General features: G+C 41.9%; 1 pseudogene; it reads left to right on the plus strand.

Moving 5' to 3' along the window:
- Positions 1 to 1,250: 1,250 nt before the first annotated feature.
- On the plus strand, positions 1,251 to 3,323 carry LOC145015274 (polyphenol oxidase I, chloroplastic pseudogene; annotated as a pseudogene).
- The last annotated feature ends 20,608 nt before the right edge of the window (positions 3,324 to 23,931 follow it).

Here is a 23,931-nt window from a genome sequence, read left to right on the forward strand (position 1 = left end):
ATTAAAAAATATGTTTTTAATTTGTTAGTATAATATTTTTAAGATGCTGTGTTTTTTTTTTCATTTTTAACATTAATATTTATTTGTTACTTAAAAAATAAATTCATTTTGCTTAAATAACAATTTTTTTAACCTAAAAAATGACGGCTCATAATCAATCGTGGCGGGAGAACCGGTGTAGAGGCGGGGTAATAAAGGTGATTTGCAGGTGGGATTATGTGAACATTTCGATGGCAGAGCGAAAACAGGGGAACGAAAAAATTTATGAGGTCGGAGCGGGCGATACACCCCTTGTCCCATTTACTTCCATTGACATCTCTAAACAATAAAAACTACATCTCCGTCAATGGCGCTGTGACATAACGTTAGACCCTCATATATAGGCACCTACACCACAATCACTTCAAATAAAGATCGGGGCCCGCATCACTGTTGCCCCTCCCATATCTATTTATCTTTCTTCTTGACTTCCATGGGTCCTTTGTTACAACTTGCATGGACATTTAAAATCTTCTATCACCCCAATCTCTGCCTACCTCTAAAATTAAGAAAATTAAATTCAACATTATGACTCTTACCAACCGGCGAGTAGGTTCAATGAAAACTAGATCCATTATCATAGGGATGCGCGGCAAAGATCATGTTGTTGACTTTTTTAGGATTGTATGATACACATTCAAATATTGTTGAAGTATTCTAAATCCGGTTGTCATGCAAGACATTATATTTTTCTTTAACAACGGATATTATAAAACAACTACAACTAACAACGCGCTAGAGAGCAATAAAACCACGTATTCGAATTTAGATAAATAAGATTAGAACGATGTTCGAACCATCTATAAGAAATATAGTTGAATCTCATCCTCTCATCGTCTTCAAAGGTTGATCATCTATATAGTAGAGTAGAGCTTTCTTTTTTTCTTTTTGTTAACATTAGTAACTAGACATCCATCGCAAAATTTTAATTTGTAGGTAACGTTCAAGTCTCTTTTGAGACGAAAGATGTGCAATATGAGTAATATAGGGGTGCGTGTATACAGGGGTTCTAAAATAAATTTACAATGATTCATCTTATCCAATTTGATGTACGTAGCTAACAATGCTCAACCAATTCTGTACAACCATATGTCCATATTTAAAACTGTGTACTTAAAATATTAATATTTACCCTGCTGAAAACAACGTTGAACACATGCCTGATACCCATTTTCCACAAAATTTTTTCTATATAATGGGACCTCAGTAGAGGACTTATAGCACCACCCATAGATGATGGCTTCTCTTGCCTTCTCTAGTCTTCCCACCTCCACCAATACCACAAAACCCTTATTTCCCAAAACATCCTCGCATGTTAAGCCATTCCATCGCTTCAAAGTTTCATGCAATGCACCCGATGATAACAATGACAATACCTTCAATAATTCTGATACCCGAAAGCTCATACTACCCAAAACACCACTTGAAACGCAGAACGTCGACAGGAGAAACTTGCTTCTGGGACTCGGAGGTCTCTACGGCGCTGCCAATTTGACCACCATTCCATCAGCCTTTGGCATTCCCATCGCCGCTCCGGACAATATTTCAGATTGTGTTGCTGCGACGTCAAACCTTAGGAACACCAAAGACGCTATAAGGGGATTAGCGTGTTGCCCTCCGGTGCTTTCAACAAACAAACCAATGGATTACGTCCTTCCTTCAAACCCTGTGCTTCGTGTTCGACCAGCTGCACATAAAGCCACTGCCGATTACGTTGCTAAGTATCAACAAGCAATTCAAGCCATGAAGGATCTCCCCGAGGACCACCCACATAGCTGGAAGCAACAAGGCAAGATTCACTGTGCTTATTGCAACGGTGGTTACAACCAAGAACAAAGTGGTTACCCGAATTTACAACTTCAGATTCACAACTCGTGGCTCTTCTTTCCTTTCCACCGGTGGTACCTCTATTTCTACGAGAAGATATTGGGGAAGTTGATTAATGATCCAACCTTCGCTCTACCATACTGGAACTGGGATAACCCTAATGGAATGGTTATTCCTGCCATGTTCGAACAGAACAGCAAAACTAACTCTCTGTTTGACCCTTTAAGGGATGCGAGACACCTCCCACCTTCTATCTTTGATATTGAATATGCTGGTGCGGATACTAATGCCACTTGTATAGACCAGATAGGGATTAATCTGTCTTCAATGTACAGACAGATGGTCACCAACTCTACTGATACAAAACGATTCTTCGGTGGCGAATTTGTAGCTGGAAATGACCCTCTTGCGAGCGAGTTCAATGTAGCTGGGACCATAGAAGCTGGGGTTCACACGGCGGCTCACCGCTGGGTGGGTAATTCTAGGATGGCCAACAGCGAAGACATGGGGAACTTCTACTCCGCAGGGTATGATCCACTCTTTTACGTCCACCATGCTAATGTCGACCGGATGTGGCAAATCTGGAAAGATATCGACAGGAAGACACACAAGGATCCGATCTCTGCGGATTGGCTAAATGCGTCTTACGTGTTTTACGATGAGAATGAAAATCTTGTACGTGTCTACAACCGAGACTGTGTAGACATTAATCGGATGGGATATGACTATGAAAGGTCAGCAATCCCATGGATCCGTAGTCGGCCGACTGCACATGCGAAGGGGGCGAATGTTGCTGCTAAGTCTGCCGGAATCGTGCAGAAGGTGGAGGATATTGTATTCCCGTTGAAGTTAAACAAGATAGTGAAGGTTCTAGTGAAGAGGCCAGCTACAAACAGGACTAAGGAGGAAAAGGAGAAAGCAAATGAGTTATTGTTCTTGAATGGAATCACGTTTGATGCTGAGAGGTTTCTCAAGATTGACGTGTTTGTCAACGACGTCGATGATGGAATTCAGACCACCGCTGCTGATAGTGAGTTTGCTGGTAGTTTCGCACAGTTGCCACATAACCATGGCGACAAGATGTTTATGAGGAGTGGGGCAGCGTTCGGGATCACGGAGCTCTTGGAAGACATTGAAGCTGAAGGTGATGACTCTGTTGTTGTGACATTGGTGCCGAGAACAGGGTGTGATGAAGTAACTATTGGCGAGATCAAGATTCAGCTGGTTCCCATTGTTTAAAGATTATTGAAGTAATGCATTTTCAATTGTCATTACTATGCATGGGTACGTAAGTCTGTTGGGTGTCTGGTTATCGAGTATTGTTGATGTTCTCGTAACCAAATAATAACGATTATCTTTCCAAGTTTGGAATCGTGTAACCGCAAACGCTAAGCATATGTTTGATTGTTGTTTTTGCGTTTCGATTTAATTCACTTGAAGTACTTTTGTTTTGGTAATTTCTGTTTTCCTGTTTTACCGAAAGGTAAAGAGTAAAGAATTCGCTCTATGTGCTTTGCATAATTGCTCCATTTGTGTGTTGTTCGCTTCATGAGTTTTATTTCAATAAAGGTAATTAAAAAAAGTATAATGGTTGACCTCCATATTTCCCTATTTGTTTTTGACTTCTTCAATCTCCAATGCATTAAACTCATGAAGAGTTGAATGCTAACTAGTAGAGAAACTATATATATTCAATTAAATTCTTAAAAAAAGCTCACAACTTTTCGTTACAAATTCTATTTCACTACATATTCTATTCAACCATTCAATGATGATTCAACTCCACATTCTCTTTCCTCTATATTATATTCAAATTTATTCTATTAAACTCTCATTAAACTTCCATTGTGGATGGCCTTATACGACCGACATATATATCTTTAGCATGTTTTTTTGGGTATTGTCGTACGTCTTTGTTCTTTCAATTTTTTCACCGCCTCTATAACCAAATCACAGATTCGTACTGTTAATGACTTCATACTACGACTATTGGGACGGATCTGCCGCAGAAGGTCACCACAGTACCACCACTAATCCTTCATCCAAGCCATCAAACCCTAAATCGGTGCTCTGATCCACTACCTGAAACGTACAGGTATCAATTTTCTCCAAACTAACATCCACTCTCTAAGAAGTCGGCTACTGACTTCAACGGGAAAACTGTTCTCATTCACTTTTTCTGAATGAAACGTGTTTGCACCCCTTTCTTACTCTATCTCTTACCATCATTGATTGCTCATGCTGTGTTCATCGCGGTTCTCCCCAATCCGACTGTCGATTTAGGGCTGAACCCCTACACCACCCTCAATTTGTGATTTGCAGGTAAGAAGGCTTTCATTTCGGGTTTGAACTAAGCTTTAGTTCGATTTGGTGTGTGATTTTTCCATTTAAATTTCCATATTCTGAAGAATTTTAAGATTGATATGCTATCAGATTCTGTTTTTTAGTTATTCAATTGAATTTAGACAGTTGGGCTTACGTTTTTATTATGTTTGCATTTTAGAGGCATATTTGATGAAGGATTTGAAACTGAATCGATTGATGTTTGCTTCGGGTGTGCGACGAACGTGGTTTGGCTGACGACATCCACGTTTTACAGGCATATTTATCTGTTTATGCCGCTTGGAATTGTTTCCACAATCCATTTTTTTTCACTACAAGAATATACATCTATGTCGACCATATTTTCTACAACTGTTCTGACGACAATTCGTCGGTACAACCTATACCGACGATTTTTCATGTGTGCAGAGTCGTCGGTATAACCCTATCGGTAAAAGTTGAAAATGTCATCGGTATATGTTAACTCGTGCCGATGACAAGTCATCGGAATTGATTATTAAGGAAAAAATAGTTTTGTTAAATACTAATTCAGACGAGGAGTCGTTGGTATTAAGATAATCTCTACCTACACAAAGTCGTCAGAAAAGGTAATGCTATTCAGACGACATATTGTCGGGAAAAGATGGTAACCGCTAACTTCTATTTTATCTACACAGACAACTTGTCGTTAGTATAGCTTATTAAATTTTTTAATATTTTGCATAGTTTTTGTTGTATTTACTAAACCTGTTTTTTCTAACCATTAAATTTCAAATTCAAGATATGCATAATAATAAGCATAACAAATCATTAAATTTTAAATTCAAAAGCTACATACTAAAAAAACCCTTCAACACGCATTTGTTGGTTGTTTCGGGGGTAATTTGTGGAGACATGAAACGCCCCAAAATACAACCAAAAAAATTTTGTTTAAATAATACTAAAACCATAACATCGAATGTCATAAAATAAAAATCATACGTCAATATCTCAAAACCATAATAAAGTGTCGTGATAAAAAACTGTATCAAAACTGTGTCAAGTTATATCTAAGAAAAACTGAACCAACTCCCAGGATAAAAACTGAAGCTATGGTGTGTGCGATGCCATCGTCACGAGCTCTTCCCTTTACTTGCGGAAGTACCTGAAACCAAAACTGAAAATGTAAGCACAAAACTTAGTGAGCCCCCCAAAACTACCACATACCATACAATCATATAAACATATATTAGGCCTTGCCTATTGCATCAGACCGAAGTCTGAAAACTGCATCGGACCGAAGTCCGGAACTAACCAGGGCCTTGCCCTCTGCATCGGACCGAAGTTCGGAAACTTCATCGAACCGAAGTCCGGAATGTCTGGAACCTTGTCCCTTGCATCGAACCGAAGTCCGGAACTAACTGCATCGGATCGAAATTCAGAACTAACTGGGACCTTGTCCCCTACATCAGACCGAAGTCCGGAAAGTGACTAAGCATAACATAGCATAGCATAAACATATCAACTAGCATAAGAACATATACTGTATACTGCATCGGACCGAAGTCCGGAACACATAACACAAAACATGCTTGAATCACAAAGACATCAAGCAATCTAACTACTGCATCGGACCGAGGTCTGGAACTACTGCTAACTAAACGGGCCGACATTGTGGTCGTAGACCCGTTCTTACTAGAAGGAAAACTCATTAGAGCTCTCTAGAACTGTATAGAGGCCCAAAGGGGTTGAGGCTCCTTTAAATAGGGTGTAAAACCCCGAGAATTAGGGTTTCATCTGCCAGTACCTACTCGCCGAGTCCCAACATGGACTCGTCGAGTAGGTCACTTATCACGCAATCCCATCCTGCTGCTACTCGACGAGTAGGGCTAAAAACTCGTCGAGTAGGCCATAACCCAAGAAATCTTATTTAAACCATACCTGAGGATCGGGGCGTTACAACTCCCCCCCCCCCCCCCCCCCCCCACACTTATTTTAGACTTCGTCCTCGAAGTCTGCTGCAAATGAAACTGAAAACAATTCTAGATAGTGCTCTCTCATTTCTTGTTCAGTCTCCCACGTCCACTCGGAACCTTTCCGGTGCTGCCACTGGACCTTCACGAACTGAACCACCTTGTTCCTCAAGGTCTTCATCTTCCAATCCAAGATTGCAACTGGTCTCTCGATATAATTCAAGCTGCTATCAACCTGAATATCCTTTAAGGGTACAACCGTTGACTCATCCACCAAGCACTTCCTCAGATGAGAAACATGGAAAGTGTTGTGGATCTGAATAAGCTCTGCTGGAAGATCCAACCGATAAGCCACCCAACCCACTCAGGTCATAACCCTAAAAGGACCAATAAACCTAGGGCCCAGCTTGCCCCTCTTTCGAAACCTAATAGCACCCTTCCAAGGTGATACCTTCAAGAGGACCATATCGCCCACCTGAAACTCTGGGTCTGAACGCTTCCTTTCGGCGTAACTCTTCTGCGTACTCTGCGCAATCTGAAGTCTGCTACGAACCTGCTGAATAAGCTCTGTGGTCTTGAGCACCACCTCGGTGCTCCCGATGACTCGTTGATCGAACTTGCCCCAACAAATTGGGGTCCTGCACTTCCTTCTGTATAACATCTCGGAAGGAGGACGGTCAATGCTAGAGTGGTAACTGTTGTTATACGAAAATTCCACTAGTGGATGATACGTATCCCAACTACCACCGAAATCTAAAACACATGCCCGGAGCATGTCCTCGAGAGTCTGAATCGTCCTCTCGCTCTGCCTGTCCGTATGAGGGTGGAAAGCAGTGCTAAAATGAAGATGAGTCCCCATCTCATCGTGAAACCGCTTCCAAAATCTAGAAGTAAAACAGACGTCTCGGTCTGACACTACCGAAACAAGAACTCCGTGCTGTGCTATTATCTCATGCACATGGATCTCGGCTAGCTTCTCAGCCGATATGCTCTCCTGGATCAGTATAAAGTGCGCACTCTTGGTCAGCCGATCCACTATGACCCAAATCTAATCGACTACCCGTGCGGTACTGGGAAGCTTAGTGATAAAATCTATGGTGATATCCTCCCATTTCCACACTGGAATGTCTAACAGCTGCATCTTGCCATGGGGCCTCTGGTGCTCTGCCTTGACCTTCTTGCATGTCAGGCATCTCTCCACATACCAGGTGACATCCTGCTTCATGCAGGGCCACCAATAGTCAGGTCGAAGATCTCTGTACATATTTGTTGCCCCTGGGTGGATGAAAAATCGAAACTTATAAGCCTCGTCCATCAACACCTGTCATACACCGCCCCAGTACGGTACCCAAACTCTCCCATGAAGGGTCAACAATCCCCGACTGTCATAATCAAAAGAAGCTACTCGGCCCACGAACCTCTCACACTTCTGCCTCTCCTCCTTGAGGCCGTCAACCTGTACCTCCCTGATCCGCTACAACAACAAAGTAATCACTGTCATTCTCAAACATATATCCCTGCTCGGGGCCACTACCGTCTTGCGCTCAAGGCGTTGGCCACTACGTTGGCCTTCCCCAGGTGATAAAGGATATCACAATTGTAATCCTTTACCACATCTAACCACCAACGCTGCCTCATGTTAAGATTCGTCTGGTCCATGAGGTATCTATGACTCTTGTGATCCATGTAGATGGTACAACGGACACCATAAAGGTAGTGTCTCCAAATCTTGAGGGCGAACACTACTGCCCCCAACTCCAAGTCGTTCGTCGGATAGTTAGCCTCGTGAGGCTTCAACTGTATGGATGTGTAAGCTATCACATGCCCCCGCTGCATGAACACTGCTCCCAAACCTGTGATTGAGGCATCACAGTAAACTACAAAATCATCCACCCCCTCTCACAGGGTAAGAATCGGTACCTCGCACAATCGTTGTCTGAGGGTCTCAAATGTCACATGCTGCTCAGGCCCCCAACAAAACACCACTGACTTCTTAGTCAGTCAGGTGAGTGGTACTGCTATCTTGGAGAAATCCTTGATGAATCTCCTGTAGTACCCTACCAAACCTAGGAAACTCCGAATCTCTGATGGAGACTTCGGGTGTAACAGTCCGAATTCCAGGTTAGCTTTATGGCCCTTCTATTTTGGAGAGTTGGGATTTTAGTCCCTTGAAGTTGAAAAGATGATTTGGTGAGTACGCTGGGCGTACTGGGGCGTACGCCATGCGTACTCATGCGCTTAATTCATACGTGTGTTCATCTGGGTACGCTGGACGTATCCAAGGTTACGCCGGGCGTAACCAGCCCAGATGTAAAACCCTAAATTATGGCCTTGCAGTATATAAAAAGAACATGTAGTCCCTTGCCCTAGCCACCATACACCCTTGAGAGAACCATTGGGGAGCTGAGATTCGTGCTTTAGCTTGTGTGTAAGTTTTTGAGCTTGAAGTTGTCCTTTCAAGGTGAAGAAGGAGAAGAGGGAGCCATTGTTGGAGCTAGAAGTTGAATAACGAGTATAGATCCGAGTTCTATAGTGGTTGGAGATCCTTCCTGAGGTAAAAATCTCAAAGCTTTCCTTGTTCTTCATAAGTTTTGCTTGTTGGACCATTTGTTACGGTTGTGCTTCAAAGTTGGAGATTTTATGTGCAAAGAGTCTCCATAAGCTTAGATCTGACCTTTCTTAGTGTAAAATGTGTTGAGGGGTCATAAAAATCGAGTCTTGGATGTGGATCTTGTGGCATGCATGAGTTATGGTCTCATTATGGAAAGAGTAAAGGTGTTTTGAGCACAAAGTGATCTTTACAGCCATGCAAAGGCGTAAAGGTTCCTACTTTATGGTTTAAGACATATTAGAGGGGTCACATCTGAAGTTTGGATGCAAGTCTTAACCGTTTAAGACCTGAATATGTTGAACAAAGAAAATGGGCATTACGCTGGGCGTAATCCCAGTACGCGCCGCGTAAGGGGTTGCGTACCCCGTTTCGGGAAGGAAAGAGTACGCCCCGCGTACTAGAGCTGGTACGCCCCGCGTACTGCTTGCTGTTGACTTTTGTTGACTTTTAGGGTTTTTGTTAACATGTGGACTTTTGGGTCAGGGAGGGATAAAATGGTCTTTTACCCTTCTGTGGAATTTTAGAAGGAATATAGTGTAGCCTTGAGAGTCGTTAATGATTTAGAATGATTAGGCAAGGCTAGGTCGAGGTTAGGAGATTCAAAGATATCAAGCACGTGAGACTTAGACATCATAAGAGGTGAGTCTTCTCACTATACTGTACCTGGAAGGGTACCTATGTGTGACTGGAAGGTCTGGTGTGCTATAAGATATATGCATTGTATGTTATGAGTTTCCTGTTTGTATGCGATATGTATGATATGCTTGATATGGGCCGGAAGGCATTATGTTATAGGCCGGAAGGCAATATGATGTAGACCGGAAGGTCAGGGAGTTATGGACCGGAAGGTCGACACGGGTGGGACCGGAAGGTTTACCGGGTCGGGACGAAAGTCCCCTGAGACACATGGACCGGAAGGTCGTGGCCCGGAAGGGAGTATGTGTGTAAGTGTTATATTGGGGAACTCACTAAGCATTTATGCTTACAGTTGTTGTATTATGTGTTTCAGGTACTAGTGAGGACTGAGGGAAGGCGCCGACATGACTCGTACACATACACATGCAGGCGGATTTGGATTTATTTGATCTTGGGATTTCACATGTTTTGGTATTATGATTATGATACATTGGATTTTTATGGTTGATTTGGAAGAAATTATGTTTTTAAGAAATGAAAAATTGTTTTGAAAAATTACGTTGTTACAAGTTGGTATCAGAGCCTTGGTTTGAGGGACTCGGATGCACCTTTGGGCGTATCTGAACTCAAACTAAGGATTTGAGAAATTTTCAACAATAAAAACTAAATTTTCTAAAAGAGCAAAGAGTTTTGAAACAAATAGAGCAGAGCAGTGTGTAGGGTCAGCCAGCACCCGAACGGTGAATCCCCAAAATAGCCTTAAAATACGTGTTATGAGATATGCTATGTTATGTTATGCATGGTAGAGTGGGCTAGGTATTCATCTTAGGACTAGAGTGACCTGATTTGTAATGCCTTAGCCTAGGAGAATCCTGCTGCTATGAGATACCTTGAGAGCGAGTAGGTAGTCAATGCATAGCGAGAATAGAGTACTTGCGATCCGGGATCCAAGGAGGAGGACTTGGGGTGAAGGCTGATACGGTGTAGTCAGTACTATAGAGCCTGTACTACTGAAGACACCGGACCAGTGAGCAGCCCAGGTAAGAATCCTTTGGGTATTGGAGCGTGAGTAGGGTTGCGTTATCGAGTGCGAGTATGCTCGATCGAGTCTCTGATATTTTTATGTTGTATTTCAGAGGCATCATGGTTGGGACACGATACACACCTGAGATCAGTGGGGTTAGTGACGAGGAGATCCGTCGATTGATTCATGAGGAGGTGGCTGCTGCCATCCGGACTGAGATTCCAGAGATGTTTGGGGTCATCAAGACCACACTGATTGAGACCTTTGATGAGCGGTATGCAGCGGTGGCTGAGGCTGCTGCTGCTGCAGCTACCGCAACTATTACTACTGCTAGACCTCAAGGAGGTGACTCGTTGTTGTTTTGGGAGTTCAGCAACATGAAGCCACCAGAGTTCGATCGGACACAGGACCCGATAGTGGCGATGAGGTGGATCTATGATATTGAGGGATGTTTCTATACGTGTTCTTGTCCAGAGAACTTGAGGGTGCGGTTCGCTTTGAACCAGCTTCGCTTGGGAGCGAAGGATTGGTGGAAGTTCGTGACGACAAGCTTTACTCTTGCAGAGATTTCTGAGGTGACCTGGGAGACGTTCACTACCTTGTTCAGGGATGAGTATGTTCCCCCGGTGGAGAGGGAACAGTTGGTTCAGGAGTTCTTGACCCTCAAGCAGGGTAATGATTCGGTTATTGTGGTTACCCAGAAGTTTCATGAGAGGGCGATGTTCTGCTCTGAACAGGTGTCGATGAAGCAGGCACGGATGAGCCGGTATTTGGGCATTTTGAGGAGGGACATTCGAGAGTTCGTGTCGAACTTGAGGTACCGTACATTTGCTGAGCTTCAGGCAAATTCCCGGAAGCGGGAGATTGAGTTGGAGACTCAGGCCAGGGAGGAGGCCGACTCTCATAGGATGGATCGGTGGCCGACTCAGTCTCAGCTGGCAGCCAAGCGGGCCAAGCCCGCTGATTCGAGGACTGGAGGCCAAAAGGGCCGCACTTGCGGGAAATGCGACAAGGGTCATGAGGGAGCTTGTTGATCAGGTGCTTGCTAAAAATGTGGCAAGGAGGGGAATATCGCTAAGGATTGCCCCAAGGGATTTATGGTTTGCTTTCATTGCAACCAGACTGGCCATCGGAAGGCCGAGTGTCCGCAGTTTCATTAGGGGACAACGTAGGGATTTGCACCTGCTGCTAGGGTTACCGGGGTTCGATCGGAAAAGGCTGAGGCTCCGAAGGCTCATGGGAGAGCTTTCCAGTTGACAACGGAGGAGGTCCTCGCAGCACCCGACGTTGTGGCCGGTATGTATTCTTCTCTCTACTTATTTAAGTTTGAGATACTATGCTTATATTATGTTATGCGTAGGTACTTTTCGTGTGAATTTTGTGCCTACCTTAGTGTTATTTGACTCAGGAGCGAGTCGGTCTTTTGTGTCGTTAGCCTTTAGTCGTTATATCAGTATTTGTCGAGAGGCCATGAGTCGACCTCTGCGAGTTTCTATAGCTAACGAGCGAGCAGTGTATGCCACGGATGTGATTTGAGGATGTATCCTTGAGATCTTCGGTATGGAGTTCCTGATAGATCTGGTCCCGATTACGACGGGGGACGTGTGTGTTATAGTGGGTATGGATTGGTTGAGCCGATTTGGAGCTGTTATAGATTGCGAGCGTTAGTTGGTGACGATAGGAGACCCTAGTGGGGGAGTACTTATGGTGTACGGTGACGGTACCCGTCCTGAGTCAGCATTTTGTTCGGCAGCTAGGGCGAGGTAGAGATTACAGCAGGGCTGTATGGGATTTGTGGGTTATGTGATGGACACACGAGTGGTCGCTGGGAGGCCAAGTTCGACTGATGAGGTCCCAATTATGCGGGAGTTCCCTGACGTTTTCCCTAAGGAGTTATCGAGTGTGCCTCCCGAGAGGCAAATGTAGTTTCGTATCGACTTGGTGCCTAGGGCGGCACCTATTGCCAAGGCACCCTATCGCCTTGCGCCATCCGCGATGCAGGAGTTATCCTTGCAACTTCAGGAGCTGTTGGGAAAGGGGTTTATTAGACCAAGTAGCTCGCCTTGGGGAGCGCTGATCCTTTTTTTCAAGAAGAAGGATGGTTCACACCAGATGTGTATTGATTACCGGAAGTTGAACAAGCTGACGGTCAAGAACCATTATCCGTTACCGAGGATCGATGATTTGTTCGATCAGTTGCAGGGAGTGTCTTGGTTCTCCAAGATGGACTTGAGGTCGGGTTATCATCAGATTAGGGTTAGGGATGAAGATATCCAGAAGATAGTATTCAGAACTCGTTGTGGGCACTACGAGTTCGTGTTGATGCCTTTTGGGCTCACCAACGCACCAGCCACGTTCATGGATCTCTGGAACAGAGTGTGCAGACCGATGTTGGATCAATCAGTAATTGTTTTCATCGATGATATATTGATATATTCAAAATCCAGAGAACAACATGAGGAGCATTTGAGGGAAATCCTCGGAGTTCTGAGATCGGAGAGGCTTTACGCCGAATTCTCCAACTGTGATTTTTGGTTACGGGAGGTCCAGTTGCTTGGGCATCTCGTTAAACATCAGGGGAAGTGGTCAATCTGACCAAGATTGAGACGGTGATGAGTTGGGAAGTGCCGAGGTCACCTTCTGAGATCAGGAGTTTCTTAGGGTTGGCAGGCTACTATCGGAGATTTATCACGGATTTCTCCAAGATCGCCATGCCACTCACCAAGTTGACCCGGAAGGGTGTTGCATTTTCTTGGGGTCTGGAGCAGTAGACCTCGTTCGAGACACTTCGCCATAAATTATGCGAAGCCCTAGTGTTGGCCCTTCCGGAAGGGATGGAGGATTTCGTGGTATATTGTGGTACATCGACATCCAGATTGGGAGCGGTGCTTATGTAGAGGGGGTATGTGATAGCATATGCATCGAGGCAGATTAAGCCTCATGATTCGAGGTATCCCACTCATGATCTGGAATTGGGAGCGGTGGTGTTCGCCCTCAATATCTGGCATCACTAATTGTATGGGGTTTGGTGTACGATATACATGGACCACAAGAGCTTGAAGTATTTGATGGATCAACCCAATCTGAATATGCACTAGAGGAGATGTTTGGATGTAGTAAAGGATTTTGATTGTGAGATCCTGTACCACCCTGGCAAGGCTAATGTGGTTTCCGATGCCCTGAGCCATAGGGCGGAGGGCGCCCCAATTCGAGACATTTGCATGAGATTGACAGTGATGACTCTGGTATGGGACGCCATTCGAGGGGTCCAGGCGGAGGCCGTGCGACCGGAGAACCGCAAGAGAGAATGAGTGATCGGGTAGGTATCGGAGTTTGTTACCGATAGTCAAGGAATTATGACATTCCAGGGTCGGTTTGGGTACCGTTTGTGGGCGGAACGCGTACCGCCTTGATGGAGGAGGCGCATAAATCGAAGTTCTCGATCCACCCTGGGGCCAATAAGATGTATTTGGACCTGAAGAAGGAGTATTGGTGGCCCTGTATGAAGAGGGATGTTGCATGGTTTGTGGAGAGGTGCTAGACCTGTCGCAAGGTTAAGGTCGAGCACCAATGTCTACATGGTAAGTTGCAGGTGTTAAAGATTCCCGAGTGGAAGTGGGAACAGATCACCATGGATTTTATCACCAAATTGATGAGGACTCCCAGGGGTGTCGATGTGATTTGGGTGATTGTGGACTGGTTGATGAAGAGCACTCACTTTCTTGCTATCAGTGAGAGCTCTTTTGCTAAAAAGCTAGCAGAGTTATACGTGAGGGAGGTGGTATCGTGGCATGGAGTTCCGATCTCGATTTTTTTCAGACCGAGATGTGCATTTTACTTCCAAATTTTGGAAGAAGTTTCATGAGGAGTTGGGTATGAGGCTGCATTTTAGTACCTCATACCACCCACAGACCAACGGTGTCACACCCCAAAACCATGAATGGCGGAAACATTATGGGGCGCAGGACATCATCTACAGTATCAGAACAATGAATAGTAGTAAACAAGCAACAACATCATCCATTGCATTAATATTATAATTTCATACATGTGTGTTCTGTCAAAGTTATAGACACCAAAAATATACATATCAAAATAAAAGATGAGTCTTGAACGAAATCCATCTTCTCAAAAGCCTGGCACCTTTACCTGTCTAGTGGTGACCTGAGAATACAAGTTATTTTGAAAGCGAGTATCAACTTAATGCTGGTGAGATCATAAGTATATTAATGTTTGAGTTTGTATGAAAACGTTTGAAAGTTGTTTCTGTAAGATGTTTTGTACAATGTTTTGTATAATGTTTGAACTCTCCTAGAAAACCCTATGTTTTCTACTAACTGTAGCCTTCTACCAAGGCATCTCGTGTTCGTGTATATGTCTCTTGTTGGAGTGTGTGTTTCCCACTTCTGACGATCATTAACCAAAGTATAGTTACTACATTACCGTGTATCGTGTGAATATTCACGAAGTGAATGGCATGGGAAAATATTATCGTACCGTAGTATTTGTAATAAATGACTACCGTGGTACTAACTACCTTAATACAAAAAGGTGTTCCAAATAACATGTGATCAGTCTGTATCCTGCTACCGCCTCTAGTAAAACGACGATGTAAGATGCCGTAAGAAATGAAATTTGGCACCCCTAGACTTGCAAGTCCCACTGTAGCGAGCAACAAGGTGTAGGATAGTCAATCTAGTATAGATCTATACGCAAACTCATACGCTCTCCAATTAAGGAGATTCGGGATACAAGAGCGGTCGTGGCAGGAAGTGCCATGACCCGCTCGATGGTTCACATAACTGCATAAATGTATATGTAATGAATGTGCTAACTGTAAGTGTAATCTTTCTTTGTCTAGCCTGTATGTACTGAAATGTTCTGCGTGTGCTAGCTGTAATGTATGTTCTCTCTATCTAGCATGTATAGTAATGTACTGTGTGTACTACTCGAACTGACTCATGAATGAACTGACTCATGGTATGTTTCATTGTTCTACTTATAGTATTAGTATTCTCCTATGCTACCCCTATGGTAACTTACTAATGATGTAACTGGTACGTATGAATCTGGAAGTATACCCTTGCTACCCAAGGGTACTGAATGAAATGGAAGAACCTTTATGACTATATATGTACACATGATATGTAATTAATATTTAAATGACCTTCGGACGGATACCCGATATCCCACCGGACCACATCTCAAGCGCAAAAAGGAAATAGGGCGGGCAGGCCTTCTTAAGCCTTTTAAACATTTATTATATAAGTATACATACATAGACATGCAATTGTTAATAAGTATTAAAGAGTTTAAGTAAAAGTATTTGATAAGTAAAACAGTTTGTAAAACAGTTTGAAACAATACGGTTTGATAAACAGTTTGAACGGTAAGAAATCACTGGTGTTGTAGTTATTAATCACATGTGATTGATGTAATAACTACAAGTATTTAACTTGTATTCCCCCCATAAAGCATTTAAAAACATTTAAATCATTGGTTAAGGGGTATGAACTCACCTGTAGTGAGTGGTATGGATTAACTGAAGATGTAGGATCGCTAGGTGACAAGTGAAGTCTTGAACACACTTTATAACCCTAGTTAACATATAATACCACATATATGTATCCAATTAGTCTTAAACTACTAATTGATAATGTTAAGACATCCTAGAACATAATAAACACTTTATATAAGTGTTATATGCCCTAAGGATTGCATCCAAGTTGTTGTGGGATAAGGCTAGTGAGTTTAGGGTTCCAAGGGACTTCATACTTGAGTTTACTCTCCATATAACCCCACACAAGGAGTTTACGGTCGTAAACCCTCATGTTTACAGCCTTGAAATCCTAGAATTAGTGTCATTTTGTGTTTTGAAGTCCTAAATGATTTCTAGAAGCAATTTGACTTGGTGATTTAATCCTTGGAAGGGTTTAGGGCATCAAAACACTCCTTTTAGGAGTTTTCGGCCCAAAGGCCATTTCCTTTTGAGTTTACTGCCGTAAACTCATATGGAAGTGGATATTTTTGTGCTTTCATGTCCCAAAATCATGTAGGATAAGTTTTATACATTTATCTAAGGCTAATGAAGGCCTTAGGCACACATTGGTGCCCTTCTTTCATGTTTACGGCCCAAGAGCCTTTTCCCTTAGAGATTACGGCCGTAATCTCTCTTTGGGAGGGGTTTATGATGTTTCAAGGTCCCTCAAATAAGTAGGAGTAAATCTAGGTAATTGTCCAAAGCTTTAGGAGTGTTAAAAACACTCTTTGGTCCTTGTTTTTTGGAGTTCACGGTCCAAGAGCTTCGAAAGTGCGTGTATGTTTTCCAGAAAATCCGATATTTTCTTATGAGTGTATGAAATGAATATAAATGATTGTTGTATAAATTGTATGTACTTGAACCAGGAAAATCCCTTATTTTCCTACAAGTGAAATGCAGTCTCAAATGACCAAGACCGTAAGCTGTAAGCAACTATGACATGCTCAAAAGAATGATGTTGTAAATCATTATTGTACAAAATGAATGTAAATGAACCAGGAAAATCCTATATTTTCCTAAATGTGAAATGCAGTCTCAAATTACCAAGACCGTAACCTGTAAGCAATTATGACATGTTAAGAAGAAGATGTATAGTTTTATTGTTAAGTAAAACTAGTTGTGGAAGTGTTTATCATGAGTTTTTGATTATGCTAATAATACCTTAGAATATAGTTATTACCCCCCAAGCATGATTGAGTTATGTATTACTACGTGCTGAATCATTGTTTCCGCGTGTTGTGAGTTCCTCATAACCATACTAGACGCAGTACCTATGTTGACATTTGTCACCCCTAATGACGGACTGTAGCTAACAGTCAGGGTGTGGAGTCGTCAGCCCCGTATAGATCTATACACACTTGTCACGCTCTCCCTCCAAGAGACTCTTGTTATATGTGGGGACTTTCATTTGGTACAAACGAAGCCATATGACACCACATGATTGCTAACAACGAGTTCACGAGTAATATGATGAAAAATCGTTTGTATGAAATGATTTCCTTTTCTACCGTGTTACAAAGACGTGATGATGAGTTGAGGTTTCTTGTAAAAGCATCATGTTATAGTTGAAATGGTTACCCTTGATATGATGTAGTATGCAAATGTATAAATAAAACATATTTCTATTTATAAAACGTATTGTATCCAAAGAGGGTAAAGTTGTGTTGTGAGGTATTTTTCATGATAATAACTTCATAAGATAGTTAAAACAACAGCATGAAAAGTATAGCAAAAGATCGATGTTTCACACGATTTTAGTCTTGTGTTTACTTGTATTACCCCCCTTAAAAGTGTATCAAAGCATTTACAAAACATTTGAAAACGTAGTTATAGGGGTATGAACTCACCTGGTTGATTGAAGAAATCGAGATGAAAATCGAGTAGAACTTCGACTCGGAAAAGTTGATTTTCTCGGGATTCTTGGAAATCTCGGAAATCTCAGGAATGGGAAACCTTCCTTCGGGACTTGAAGGTGAAAATCGGGGCTTTGGGAGGGTCTCGAGGGCTTAAACGCAAAGTTTCGGCACGAGAAAGAAGGGAACTGAGCAATGAAACTCGGAGCCCTGGAAATCTATTTATAGGGGCATTTCTGGTGTACCACATCTTGGCTAAGGCTGGCCACGTCGGTAGGAGCAAGTCTTATCCTCTTCCATTGATTGCACGCCCTCAGTCACTTGCCGGGTCGCGGCAAAACTGTGCCACGTCGTGGCAAACCTAACAACCTCGGATTTCGGGCCTCAAACTTGTAAAATCCATAACTATAACATACGAGCTCCGTTTTCAAAGTTCTTTATATGCACGCGTAGCTGAAAATATGCTCTACAACTCTGGTTTAGACTTCATCGGCTAATTTTGGTTTTATTTTTATTTATTTATTTTTAACGGGACGGGACACGAAAATTCCGTTAAAAATCCATAACTTCTTCATCCGATGTCCGTTTTCGTCAGACTTTTCATCGTTGCACTACTATTGTTGAGACATTCGATTCTCATTTAGGTTGTATTGGTCAAAAGTCTCTCGAGCTCTATTTCGAGGTTTTAGCTGTCTACTGCTATATCCGGATCTTGGAAAAATCATAACTTCTTCATACGAAGTCAGATTTGGACGTTCTTTTTTATGTACGCTCGCGGTTTAATGTTATGTACAACTTTCATTTAGATATTTAAGGCTAAAAACTATTGTATTAAAACTTCGCTTTTTTCGTTTAATTGGTTTTGCCGGTTTTGTCGGGAATTTTGGAATGGTTATAACTTCCTTGTTATAACTCGGATTTTTGTGTTCTTTATATGTATGAAAACCTTGTTACGATTACTACCAATTGATTTAACCCAACTAAGATTTTAGTAAAGTTATATTTTGACCTAAATTTGACTGGTTTTACATTACATTGTCTCTAAATATCGGGTTGTCACATCATCCCCCCGTTAGAGAGAATTTCGTCCCGAAATTAGAGTTTAAGCAGAATTGATAATCATGCTACGGTTAGAAGTTTTATTTGCTCCTCGTGTTCTTAAGTGAACTCAGGTCCTTTCTTGGCATTCCAGCGAACCTTTCACTATCGGGATACTACTTTGCTTCTTTCATTTAAGTTCACTGGTGCGCTAACTCTTCTTGGTCGACTATATGCTGAATGTTTTGTGGTTTGTGAGAGTATACCCTATAAGTGGTGTCTCCAGATCTTCAGAGCAATTTCCATTGCTCCTGACTCAAGATCATGTGTTGTATAGTTAATTTCTTGCGTCTTAAGCTGTCTTGAGGTATAGGCAGTGACCTTTCCTGTTGTATAAGAATGTAACCAAGCCCTTGGTTGGATGCATCGCCTTTCACCACAAAATCTTCTATCCCCTATGAAAGGATAATATCGGTGCGGTGCACCAGGCTTACTTTAGTGTTTGGAACGCTCTTTCTTGTTTACAGACAAGTCCAATGCTCCTCCAAGTGAGAAAATTGGCCTGAAGAATCCTCTTCTGAGGAGTTTGTTAAGTTCACTAGGAAGTTCTTGCATCTCAGTTGGAGCTAGACGATAAGGTGATTGGGCTACTAGGGTAGCCCTTGTAACAAAGTCGATTCTAAACTCCAATTAACGTTGTGGTGGTAAGCCTGGTAGTTCTTTTGGAAAGGTGTTGGGAAAGTCGCGTACTTTTGGGATGTTCTGAATGTCCTTCACCTCTTGGCTTGTATCGACGATGTGTGCAAGGAATGTCTGATATTCCCTTCGCAAGCGCTTTTGAGCTTAAATACACGAAATGATGCGAAGGTTCGTAATTGATTTGTCTCCATAAATGACAAGAGGTTCTTTGATAGGGAGGTTAAGATGAACTGCTTTATCAAAGCACCTGATGTCGTCTCGATGTAGACTTAACCAACTCCTACTGATTATGATGTCAAAACCTTGGGGGTGGATTAGATGTCGTGAAGATCTAAAAGAAAGTAAGACTACTCATGAATTAGGGAAAAGGATAGGTATTTCTAAGTTTATTCTTACGGAAGCATGATCATTCTCAGCCTTGGGCAGTCTCCGCCCTGAAGTTCATAGTAGAACCCATACCAGGTTCATCAATCACAGTCTTGGGTATACGAGTCGTATATAATTAAGATTGAAACTGTGGGTCTTTGGATTGAACTTGACGTACTGCACGAGTGGTACTTCGAGGAGGTTTGTTGAGGTTTCTTTGGAAAGGATAAGAAACATGAGGTACTCTACGCATGAGTACTTAAGAAACATGAGGTACTCTACGCATGAGTACTTCAAAGTTCTAAAGTGGTAGTTTCGTTAGAAAGATGATTTCAGAGAAATAGATTTACGCACAAAACTTGTATTGTGAGGATCAAATAGACTTTGATCGTATGATGAAATCAAAATCACATGGAAATAAATGCACTAGATTTGATCATAAAGGCGTTACAGACAAAACACAACAGTGCAACTTTTTAATAGAGTTATAGTACTTTAGAGTAACTACAGGAATACTGTTGTGAATAGAGTATACTATAAAAGGAAAGTATACGCAGCACGAGGGTCCCTTAACTGACGGGATCTCGCAAAAGATAAGACTCGAGTTGCACTAGTTTTAAACCTATTTTAAAAAAACATACATAATACTGACGATTGGAAGTGAACCTATACTATAGTAGGGTCCTTCATTGCCTCTCTCCATTAAGAGGTCAAACTCCTCCAGATTCACCGTCGTTCTCCTCTGTTGGACAGTCCCTCTTGAAGTGTCCCATTACACCACATAGATGGCACATTCAAGAGATTTCGACATTAGTGGTTGAAGTAATGTGTTGGATTCGAGTCTTGTAGTAACGGACGTTGTGTCCCTTTTTATTGTAGTTTAAGTACTGCATTTTCCGACAAGGTCCATGATGGTAATAGTTGCATTTGTTGCACTTTGGGAGGTTGCCAATATATTGTCTGGCCGGGTTAGGGATAATTGGGATACTAGAATAGATGGTAGTAGGAGGTACAGAAGTCGTGGCTGCGAAGGCTACCACAGTTTGTTGTCTTTTGCTCGCCCCTTGGGGTGATTTACCTTTAGCTTTAGCCCAGAACTTTTGTTTGTTATTCTTAGGCTTGGGATTCGGGGTGTTGTGGTAGTTTGTTTCTCGTTGAGGTACTTGATTGTTACTTGGATTGGAATTATCGTTAACAATCCCGCTAACTTCGCTTTGTTAGCATTAAGGTGGGTCAAAACAGCTGACACAGCAGCCGAGACTGCAGCATGAAAAGGAGCTGCAACAATCTGAAGAGTTGGTGTTTGGTTGATGGATTGATCGTTTTTCTTCGGCGATGTGATTCTGTTTCATGGAAAGAAAAATGAATTTGTGAGCGAGTATGGTTGAACCTAGACGTAGTTCGATCGTTCATGTAAAGAATAGAAGTATGTTCTCGAAGGTTTAACCTACATCCCTATGATGCAGTCCCAGTACGGAATAGAAGTATGGTCACGAAGGTGTGACCTACATCCCTATGACGCAATCCTAGTATGGAGTAGAAGTAGATTAATAGAATGGTCTCAAAATGCTTATCTTCCAAACCAGGGTATTATTGGTTGGTGGATAACATGATCCAACCTTTGAGAGAAACTTGGAAATGATCCCGGAGTTAAATTACCATAGTCCAATAACTTGACTAGACGGGGTTTGAGATAGACTCCAATGAAAGCATGATGAAAGCATTTGAACAAAGATTGACATGGAAGTTAGTCGACTGTCGATATCATTGATGTTTAAGACGTAATAAGTTTGGGAAATTGACCTTTTTGTAGGTCTTACATAAAAGTAGAAAAGTCTTCGACAACATAAAGACTTATATAAAAGTACTTACAGTACAAGGTAATTACATAGAAAGTACTACATAGAACATAGACAGGGACACGGTATCTCGTACTGGCGATGGTCACCCCTATGGTGAACCCTTAGTTCGGTTAGTTGACATTCCATATCGAGCAGGTATCTCTCGTACACCCTCTGGCGTACTTGGAGCTCTATTACTTCAGCTCGGGTTTCAGCTAGTGCTTGCAGCAGGGTCTCATGGTTTCTATCAAATCTCTCACTTGTGATCAAGGCGATTGGTGTGAATGGTATGTATTCTTGCATTGGTATTAACCTCTTTGATACATTGGAGACCCGTCATGCCTTGAATTTCGTTTCGGGAAACTCTACGGATTAGGATTGGTAGAACTCTATATGCTGAGCTCCCTTCATTTACGTTGTAGAAGCTTCGGTCTCCATTAAACGACATAGGTTGATCTTGCTCTTCACTCCATTTTTCCAAGAATTCTACCCAAGGAGGCGTCGGGCCATGAAAAGCGGGACGAGGGTTAGGATTTAGAAATGGAGCTACTGGGGGTAGGTTCTCAACCTCAGGTTTGGAGTTATCAACATCCGAAAGGTTTTCAGCATGGTGATCATTCAAAGGGATTGGATGATCATTCTCGGGTTCTTCTTCAAACCATCCAACATTGCCTTCGTTCGGAAGGTACGGGTTGCCGTGGGGATGGAGTCCAACCACTGTGTTTGTACAAGAATAGGGAGATAAGGATTGTCTAGAACTAGGCACATAAGGTTGACATCAAAGCTAAACTAGCGTATACATAAAATACTCCTATAGTATTCTAAATGTTATGTTTGATTCTAAAGTTTATAAGTTTGGTAAGTTTTAGACTTTTTGTCCATTGTAGCTATCCCCTGGCATACACAGTTCGACTCTCGGACAAATATAGTTGATCAGGCTATATTTATCCCAGTCCCGATTACATATCCCAAGGCATACCTGTATTCCACAACTCATCTATAATACTTCTATATTGTTTTAATTATGACACTGACCCTGTTATTAATATGAAATGAATGCATGCCTACTTTACAAAAACTAAATAAATTTAATTTTAAAAGTATGACTCTTACTCAGAGTGTTTTTGCCCAGTTGTGTTTATAGTTGTATATCAAAAATAGTTTTGATATACTTAGTTCACTATAAACAATGCTCTGATACCAATCTATCACACCCCCAAACCAGAGCGGTGGAAACGTTCGGGGGCGGAGAACATCATGTCAAGTACCATAACAATTGAATAGTAAAGAAAGTACACACCACCGTAATATAAATATATTTGAAAAGTTTACAGGATTGTATGTGTTACATGTTTGCAAAAGAAATCAAATACAATATGGTGACCCAAAATATGTTACTAACGCCAGCACATTAGTCTTTAAAAGTAGTTGCTACCTGGTTTAGCGGTTTCCTGAGAATACAAGTTATTTCAAAGAAAAGTGTCAAAATTTAAGTTGGTGAGTTCATAAGTAGCGTTTTTAGGAAATGTATGCCATTCAAAAGTGCGTGTGTGTTTTCCAGAAAATCTGATATTTTCTTATGAGTGTATGAAATGAATATAAATGATTGTTGTATAAATTGTATGTACTTGAACCAGGAAAATCCCTTATTTTCCTAAAAGTGAAATGCAGTCTCAAGTGACCAAGACCGTAAGCTGTAAGCAACTATGACATGCTCAAAAGAATGATGTTGTAAATCGTTATTTTACAAAATGAATGTATATGAACTAGGAAAATCCTATATTTTCCTAAATGTGAAATGCAGTCTCAAATTACCAAGACCGTAACCTGTAAGAAATTATGACATGCTAAAAAGAAGATGTATAGTTTTATTGTTAAGTAAAACTAGTTCTGGAAGTGTATATCCTGAGTTTTTGATTATGCTGATAATACCCTAGAATATAGTTATTACCCCCCAAGCATGATTGACTTATGTATTACTACGTGCTTGAGTCATTGTTTCCGCGTGTTGTGAGTTCCTCATAACCATACTAGACGCAGTACCTATGTTGACATTTGTCACCCCTAATGACGGACTGTAGCTAACAGTCAGGGTGCGAAGTCGTCAGCCCCGTATAGATCTATACGCACTTGTCAGGCTCTCCCTCCAAGAGACTCTGGTTATAGGTGGGGAATTTTGTCCGG

Source organism: Lactuca saligna, chromosome 9 (assembly GCF_052625555.1).
Source record: "Lactuca saligna cultivar CGN05327 chromosome 9, ASM5262555v1, whole genome shotgun sequence".
Classification (NCBI taxonomy): Eukaryota; Viridiplantae; Streptophyta; class Magnoliopsida; order Asterales; family Asteraceae; genus Lactuca; species Lactuca saligna.